The sequence below is a fragment of the Camelus ferus genome, chromosome X (assembly GCF_009834535.1).
Source record: "Camelus ferus isolate YT-003-E chromosome X, BCGSAC_Cfer_1.0, whole genome shotgun sequence".
Taxonomy (NCBI): domain Eukaryota; kingdom Metazoa; phylum Chordata; class Mammalia; order Artiodactyla; family Camelidae; genus Camelus; species Camelus ferus.
Genome location: NC_045732.1, coordinates 79,217,009 through 79,225,850, shown reverse-complemented (window position 1 = coordinate 79,225,850; position 8,842 = coordinate 79,217,009). Strand labels below are relative to the sequence as shown.

General features: G+C 50.7%; 1 long non-coding RNA gene across 2 annotated transcripts; it reads left to right on the top strand.

Moving 5' to 3' along the window:
- Positions 1–655: 655 nt before the first annotated feature.
- Positions 656–3,939, top strand: LOC116662208. Of its 2 annotated transcripts, XR_004318211.1 has the most exons (4): positions 662–779; positions 1,389–1,476; positions 1,753–1,865; positions 3,655–3,939. It is a non-coding gene; the product is annotated as an uncharacterized LOC116662208 (long non-coding RNA). The 2 variants fall into 2 exon arrangements; XR_004318209.1 differs by lacking the exon at positions 1,389–1,476 and having other exon boundaries at positions 656–779.
- The last annotated feature ends 4,903 nt before the right edge of the window (positions 3,940–8,842 follow it).

Here is an 8,842-nt window from a genome sequence, read left to right as displayed (position 1 = left end):
AGGCCCAGAAGCCCGGCTGGCTTGACAGCTTGTTGGAAGAGAGATCAACGGGAGCCGGCAGCCAGGAAACCTGGCCGAAGCCAGCGGGGGCTGGGGGGCCAGGGAGGATGGGGTCTGGGGAACCCTGGAAGGCTGGAGCAGTGCTGCAACCATCCCCGCCACTGAAATGACAGGCCCCCCTCTCCACGGGGAGAAAGCCCCAGCGCCCAGCTCAGGGTCTGGGAAATGGTGGAAGTCAACACGTGTGTTTGGATGAATGAAAAGAGAGACAGACAGACAGACAGACCGAGGGACACAGAGAGACAGGTTTCCAGGAGTCCATTTGCATGAGAACCTGTGAGGATCCTGGGGTGGCAAGGCTCAGGGGCAGGTGGCGGTGGCAGCTGCTGGGGCCTTGGGTAGCCAGGGGCCTCAGGACACAAGAGGCTGGCAGGCCAAGCCATCTCAGGGTCACGCCAGGCCGCGTCCTCCTGCCCCCTTCTCCTTGGCTTGCTCCCCACCACTCGATGGCAGGGCCTGAGGTGAGGGTAAAGTCCCGTAGCAGCCCTTTGGCCGCGGCCCGGCACCCAGTCCCGAGCCCACTTGGCAGGGCCCATGCCTGACCTCATTCAGTGGGGCCTGGTGCAGGCGGGGCCTGGCGTGCCCGATGAGCAGTGGGAGGTTGGACTGGCACCGTGGGAGGATCCCAGGGCCCGGGGGTCTCTGAGCAGCCTGCCAATCTCCCCAGCCTGGTCAGCTTTTCCCTAGCCCCTAGGAAGGCTGCGCTTCTGGAACTGAGGGTAAGAAGGGCAGACAAGGTGGGGAGGGGAGCAAGGACAGGGGAGGGAGCGGGTTTGGGGAGAGGGCAAAGTGAGGGGTGGCGAGGGTGTCGGGCCCATCCTGGTGTGCTGCTTCTTTTCCAGAAAGCACGTCAGTCTTTCCAAAGCCTTTCCCCCTCACTCCCGAGGCTGAGCCAGCCTCCTAGTGCCTGTTGTGGTGGGGACACCAGGAGCCCTCCGTCCCCCTAACCCAGCAGCCATCCTGAAGGCATCCTGCTGGGATAAGCAACCTCTGGCCATTCCCTTACCAAGACTGTTCCCTTGTCCATGCCCCTTCATCTTTCTCCCTTCCCTATCCTTGCCCCCCTCCTTATTTCCCTCCTCTTCCCCCTCCCCCTCCCTTGCCTTCAGTTTCCTTCCCTAACCTCTCCTCCATCCCCTTCTCTTTTCTTCTCCTTTCCCACCTCCCCTGTCCCTCTTCTATTTCCCTTTCCTCTCCTCGCCCCTCCCTCTCTAGTTTCTTCCCTCCCCAGGACTCTCTCCCGCCCTCCCCACCCCCTACCCTAGCTGAGCCTGATGGAGTGCAGGGGTGGCCTTACCTGCCTTCAGCCTTTCCTGCTCTCCTTCCAGTCTTTGCTGCCAGCCCGGGGAATGTGCCATCTCTCTCCCTTGCCAGGTGGAGCAGAAGGCTGGACTCGAATCTCCATGGCTTCCTTGGGTGAGGGGTGGAGAGGGAGAAAGGGGGGACCCTGGTGTGGGCTGTGGGGTGGGAGGGGTGAGCGGGGTGGTGGAACCACCGGGTGGAGCCCTGTCTAAACCTCCCCGTCCACCACCCCCGTGCCCCCCTCCCACGCACCCGGTGGCCCAGGTGCTGCTCGGTGCTGCTCAGAGTGCCCGAGAAGGGAAGCAATGGGTGAAGGCAGGGCTGCTGTGCCCTGTGGATGCTTTCCAAGTACTTCTTGACTTCTTTCTGCTGGACATTCCTTTATGACAGTGGTACTGGTGGGACGCACTACAGAGTGGCTTCCCAGAGACCCCTTGCCCACTCACAAGCAAGTCCCCAGACTGTGGAGGGGCACGTGTGGATCCTAAGACAATCCCTTTGAGGTGAGTGTGTGCGGAAATGAGGAGAGTGCTGAGCAGGCAGTCTGCACTTTGCCACCAGCGTGCCCATGGTCAAGTTGCTGACCCTTTGGGTCTCATTTTTCTCCCATGTGAAATCTTTTGGCCTAGGAAGCCCCTGGGATTCCTTTGAGCACTGGCACTCAGCTGATTATCGGCCACTGTCCCATCCTGTTCAGACTTTCTGTTGCTGGTTGGCCAAGAGCAAGGTGGTGTGGCCTCTGACCCCACAGGCTGTCCAAGTGTAGTCCCTGGGCTGGCAGCAGCAGGATCACCTGGGAACTGATCAGAAATGCAAATCCTTACGACCTACCCTGGACTCACTGACTCAGAAACTCTGGGGGTGGGCCCAGGAATCTGGGTTTTAGCCAGCCCTTGGGTGAGACTAATACACACTCGAGTCTGAGAACCATGGTGCTGGACTGTTGGTCTTTGCAGAAGGAACAGGAAAGCAGTTCATCCCAAAGACAGGCAAGGCACTGAGCCCTGGGGGTTGACATTCAGTCAGAGATGCCTGCTCGTGCACGGCCTGTGTTGCACACTTATGTGCGTGCGTGCGCACACACGCACTCTGGTTGTCCCTTCCCCTGTTGGCAGCCTTGCTTTAGATAGATTTGATGACAGCAAAATTCAGGATTTCTTTCCATGAAGGACACCACAGATAGTTAACAGGCAGACGACAGATGGGGAGAAGATATTTGCTGTTTAAAGCTGACAAGGGATTAATGGATAACATATACAAGAAAATTCTGCAAACCCACAAGGAGAAGACCCAACAGGAAAATGAGCAAAGCACATGAATAGGCAATTCCCAGAAGGAGAAACCCAAAAGGCTAGCAAGTCAGTATGTGAAGAGATGCTCAGATTCATTAGTAATCAGAGAAATGCAAATTACAACAATGAAATAGGATACACACATGTCAGGTTGGCAAAAAGCAGCTATATGATGCCAAGTGTTGGCTGGGAGAAAGAGAAAGGGGAACCAGTGTGTGCTACGGGTGGGAGTCCAGCTAGACTGGCGCAGCTGCTTTGGAAAGCCACGTGGAAACATCTAGTCAGGTCAAGTGTCCATGTCCACACTAACCTAGTGATCTGTCTTCTGGTACAACCTTGAGAAATTCTCCTGCCGGCCCACAAAGGGGCTATGAATTTCCCATGGCTGCTGTAATAAATTATCCTAAACTTCGTGGCTTCAAACAACAAAAGTTTCCAGTTCTGAAGGCCAGAAGTCCAAAACCAGTATCACTGGGCTGATATCAAGCTGTCAGCAAGATCATACTCCCTGCCAAAGCTCTAGGAGAGAATCCTTCCTACCTCTTCCAGCTTCTGGTGGCTGCAGGCATTCCTTGGCTTATGGCCACAGTACTTCAGTCTTCAAGATCAGCATCTTTCCACCTCTTTCTGTTCTGTCTTCACATTGCCCCCTTGGGGGTGTGTGTGTGTGTGTGAAATCCACCTGGCCTCCTTTTTACAAGAATACGTGTGTAGGACATAGAAAACAAACTGTGCTTACCAGGGGGGAAAGGAGGGGTGGAGGTGTAACAGAAAAGAACCAATCTGACCCCATACTAGACCTGTTCCTTTGACCTTAACCCTGGGCTGTTTCCTAGGCTTAGTCTTGCTGGCTCTGCACTTTTTGTAGAAGAATGTTGCCTAGAGCCTGAAATGTGTAAGACAGCTTGTTCTCAAGGCTTTGACCTTTAAGAATATTATCACTTTTCTACTCATACAAAGATAAGTTGCAAAATAGAAAATAACATTTGTTTTGTTGGAGGTTTAAAGGGACACCATGATCTGACTGACGTGGACAGCTGCAAGAACAAAGGACTCTAAGAATACAGAATTCCTACACCAAGAAGTTTGCAACAATCAAGCACACCCTCTCCGCATTTTAGTGCAAAAGGAGCCTGAATTCTGACTTGGGGAAGATGATTCTCCAGTACATTATTGCTCTGCCATCTTCTTGGTCAGCTAGCTTTCTGAATAAAGTCGTTTTTCCTTGCCCCAACACCTCGTCTCCTGATTTATTGGCCTGTTGTTCGGGGAGCAGAATGAGTTCGGACTCGGTAACATAGGGATAAATTAGGAGTTTGGGATTAACAGATATACACTACTATGCATAAAATAGAGAAACAGCAAGGACCTACTGTATAGCACAGGGGACTATGTTCAGTTTCTTGTAATGAGCAATAATGGAAAAGAAACAAAATTATATATGTGTGTGTGTGTGTGTGTGTGTGTGTGTGTGTGTGTGTATATACAGAGAGAGAGAGAGAGAGAGAGGCTGAATGGTTTTGCTGTACACCTGAAACTAACATTGTAAATCAACTACACTTCAATAAAAAATAACAATTAAAAAACAGAATACATGTGTACTGGTTGAATAGTGCCTCCTCAAAATTCATGTTTCCCCGGAACCTCAAAAAGTGACTTTCTTAGGAAATAGGGTCTTTGCAGATGTAATTAGTTAAAGTGAAGTCACACTGGATTGAGGGACCCTTCATCCAACGACTGGTGTCCTTACAAAAGGAGGAAAGGATGCATGGAGACACAAGGAGGCCATGTGAAGATGGAGACAGAAATGGGAGGGATGCGGCCACAAACCCAGGAACCAACACCTGGGACCACCAGAAGCTGGAAGAGACAGGAAAGATCCTTCCCTAGAACCTTGGAGGGAGTCTGTCCTGCTGACAGCTTGATTTCGGACACCTGGACTCCTGAACTATGGAAGAGTAAATGCCTATTGTTTTAAGCCCCCCAGAGTGTGCAATTGCACTTCAGACCCACCCTGATAATCCAGAATCATCTCTCAATCCGAATCCTTGATTTAATCTTTTCTGCAAAGTCCCTTTTTCCTTATAAGGTCACATGCGTGGGTTCCAGGGATTGGGACTTGATATCCTTGGGGGCCATTATGTATCCTGCTACAGGGACCCACACAAGGAAAGAGTTCATCGTGCTTTGCTTGTGCTAACAGAGGATCAGAGGCAACCTAGGTGTTCACCACTGGGGAAAAGGAGAAGCAACTGCTTAGTTACAAGGAATCAACTCAGAAACACACAGCAGTGGGGAGTGGTAACATACATAGCTGAGTGGAAAGGTACGGGGAAGGTTCTCCAGGACAATATCACTTGTGTTTATTGAAAACACACACACACACAAACACACACTACCCTACACATTTGCCAGAGTACATACTCAAGGGTTGGCTGCCAAAGGGAGGGCAACAGGAGTGGAAAACAGGAAATTACAAGGACTGGTTGGGTAGATGGATTGATCCAGCCTGGGAGGGACCTCACACACTGGTGATGATGGTGATGCCGTGAACTGAGGACTGTCATGACCTGAAGGCCAAAATAAACAAAGGAATGTAAAAGTCCCAGATGAGCCGTTTCTGTGAAGGCTGCCCACTCTGGAAGTGCCTTGGCATATTTTGCCTAAAGATACACTGTCCCATTAGCTGCAGTGTTGTGGGTGGCAGTCACTGAAACTCATTTTTCCCTTCCTTTTGGGAAAGAAAGAAACATGTAGCCTCCAGAGAGGAGGCAGGATGCCCTTCTTAGCAACACCAAGGAACAAAGAAAGCCACACGAATGCCATTTGCTGTCGCCTGACAGTTGTTTTCCATCTGCTGTGCTGAGTGTTGGCTCCCTCCCGGCAGCCTTGAGCGGGCAGCTGACGTGGTTGGCTCGCCCCTTGGTCCTGGTTCAGACCTCCTATGGTTTTGTTCATTCTCGGAACACGTGGAACACACCCTGCCTCCCTTTTTCCAGATACAGTACTTCTCCTAATGCCATTTGATCAGGTAGCAGGAAGGCCAAATAGAATGAAGCCAGTGGCCCTGGAAACAGTCATTGATATAAATCACCGTGAATTCCCCATCAGTTTGGTAAGTGATCAGCTATTTGAACCCTGGGGGAGGGGGGTGGACCTTGTTTGCTTCTTTCGCATTGGGTTCCTCTTAGTTCCCTGTAAAGTTCCCTTTGAAAATGCCGCTCTTCTTGGCTATGCTTGGGAAGAAAAGAGAACCTGACTTTTTAAAAAATTGATTTATTTTTCTGGGTTTTTTTTTTGAGGGGGGCAATCAGGTTATTTATTTACTTATTTATGGAGGTCCTGGGAATTGAACCCAGGACCTGGTGCATGCTAAGCACGTGCTCTAGCACTGAGTTATACCCACTCCTCTCCCGGCGTTATTTTTTCATTCAGCTCAGAAATAGGAAACTCAAACTTCACTCCTTCATCATAAAAGAGTGTACATTTCAGTGCTTCACCCTACCTGGGTGTTTTTATTTCTATTAAAGTCTCATGGGAATTATGAGTTGGTTTGGCTTTGGGTGGCCTGGCTGCCAGAAGATGCCATGTACCGCTTAGAGCCACAGGCAACACAAAGGGAGGTACCACTGCTGGCCCCAGGGCGCAAGTTAAGACCACAGTCCTGGCACCTGTCTCTAAGCTTGGCCTCGTTCCTCTGCCCTGTGACCCGGCAGCATCTGTCTGTCCTCTGACAGTAGGGAGAACACCTGCAAGGCCTCACGGCAGAACCTTCTAGAATCTTTTTGAAAAAGATTTTTTGCAAGGATGTTTTTTCCCCTTCTATTCTATTTTCTTCTCGTCCTAAAAGTAATTCCTGCTTAGTGTCAAAAAGGATAAGGAAATAGAATAAAAGATCACCTCAATTTCACCTTTCCAGACCACCACATTTACTTAATGCTTCCTATCTGCCAAGACACAGGCTAAGTGTGCTCCTTCTTTTGTCCCCAGTAATCCTCACAACTACTCTGTGAGGCGGCTATTATGAGTCCATTTTCTCATTTTTCCTATGAGGAAACTGAGGCACAGGGAGATTCAACAAGTAGCCCGAGGGCACAAGGAAGGGGTGGAGTTGAGACTTGAACCAAGGTCCTTCTGATTCCAAAGCCCATGCCCTTGACCTCTGCACCCACCAAGCACCTTCAGCACAGCTGTATGCAGAGCTCTGAAAACAGTATGGCAGTAAGACTGTGGGCTCACCAGGACATAAGCCCGCCGGACACTCGGTGTGTTCTTCCAGGAGTGTATCCTCACTGGGACTAACTTGCCTTCTGTCCCACTCAAAGTCTTGCTCTGTGAGGTGGTTGTCCTATTCTGAGTTTCTGGGGGCGAAGTTCAGTTGGTGGGGTGCTCATCTGGCTACAAGTCAGCTGGGGAAAAGCAAGACTCCATCAGTTTGGCCTGAAAAGCGCATGCGACCTCCCACTGCCAGCCCTCCGTGGGAGGAAAGGAAAAGCTCCCACTGGAGGCTAATGGCTCTTTCACCTGCAAAGTTCCATGATTTATCGAGTGTCAACACTCCCGCGCGCTAAGAGAGGATTTGAAAACCCGTCATAAATATTTAAATTAACTAGTAACATCCGCTTAGCTTATCGCATGATCACCAGCCAGATCGTGGAGCAAGCTCTAAGAGACAGGGTGACACATGATCTGACACTCTCTTTCCTCTAGACCCCCCAATCCAGTGTTCCAGAAGCTGGATCTCTGTGCGACCCCTGGCTTATCATCATCATCATCATCATCATCATCCAGCTCTTAAGATTAAAGGCAGGAAGCTAGCGGGAGGCATTTTCCAGAGGCCGCAACGGCGGCGGCGGCGGCGGCGGCGGCGGCGGCAGCAGCAGCGGCGGCGGCGACAAGGCCACTGCGGATCTCTTTCCTCATCCTGTGTTTTCTCTCACGGCTTTTAGATTGCTGCACTGTTTACCCAGTGCCGGCCCCCAGCTCTCAACACCGTCAAGCCGATTCCACTTCGCTCAGATTTTCCTCTAAGATCCCAGCAGGGGCCAAGCTTTTGGCAGGTCAGCGGGCTGTCTAGGCAGCTATGGGAGGCGCTTCCAGCCCTGGGCCGCTTCAGGTCTGGTACAGTAGCCAGGCGGGTACAGAAACACCTAGAACACCCAGGGCTTTCAGGCCCCTAGGGATAGTGTGAGCAGTGCTGAGGTGGCTCACAGGGTCTCCGTGTCTGATTGGTGGGGGTGGGGGTGGGGTGGTGGCAGGAACCTAGCTGAAACTAGATCTCAAAAGAGAATGGTCTCTCTGTGACTTGATTTCAAGGTTGTAGAGGGTTATGATAGGATTTGAAACTGAAAAGTGACAAGTCAGAAATGTGCATTTATAAAAGATACATTGCTGGCATGGAGAGTGGGTAACGAGAGGGAGAGCAGTTAGGTGGCTGTCGAGGCTAGCCAGGGCAGAGACGGTGACGGCTCAGTAGCGGGAGATGCAGAGAGGCAGCTGAATCTGGGAGACATTTAGGAGGTTGAATTGACAGGATTTGGGGACAGCATGGCTTTGGGAGATGAAGGAGAGATGGGAGCCAGGCAGGATGCGAGGGGAGGGGATGATGGTGGTACCACTTTCTGGGGATGCACATGGGGAAAAGGCTGAGGTTGGGGAGCTTGGTTTAGGGCATACTGGTGTGAGGTCCTGGGAGGTCACTCATCTGATGACTTCAACAACTCTCCGGGGCTGCTGGCAGGCAGAAGAATCCTGGATGGTCATTGTTTGCCCACTGAAAACATTTGGACAGTGAAGCCTGTTAAAAAAAACCTGGGAGGCAGGAGACATGGATTCTACTTCCAGTTCTACTCCTTTGAGTGAAACAGTTGCTTTCTCGGGGCTTCACTTTTCTTTTTCTTTTCAAAATATGCCTCACTATCTCACTGTATCTTTGTGGGGTGCAGCTTAAATAGATATGCAAGCACCTTGTAAACTGCTTAAGGAACAAAATGCAAGGTAGCATTACTTCTGCCCTCATTATCATTATCATCCTATTCTCTGATCTGACTTGGGCCATTTGTAGTTTATGTTTACAGTTCCTTACCCGTATCATTTTATCTGATTGTCTTTTTCTCTAGTAACCCATGAATCATGCAGGCCAGGTACAAACATATCCAAAAGTAAATGGAAAGTTAAGATGATCATCT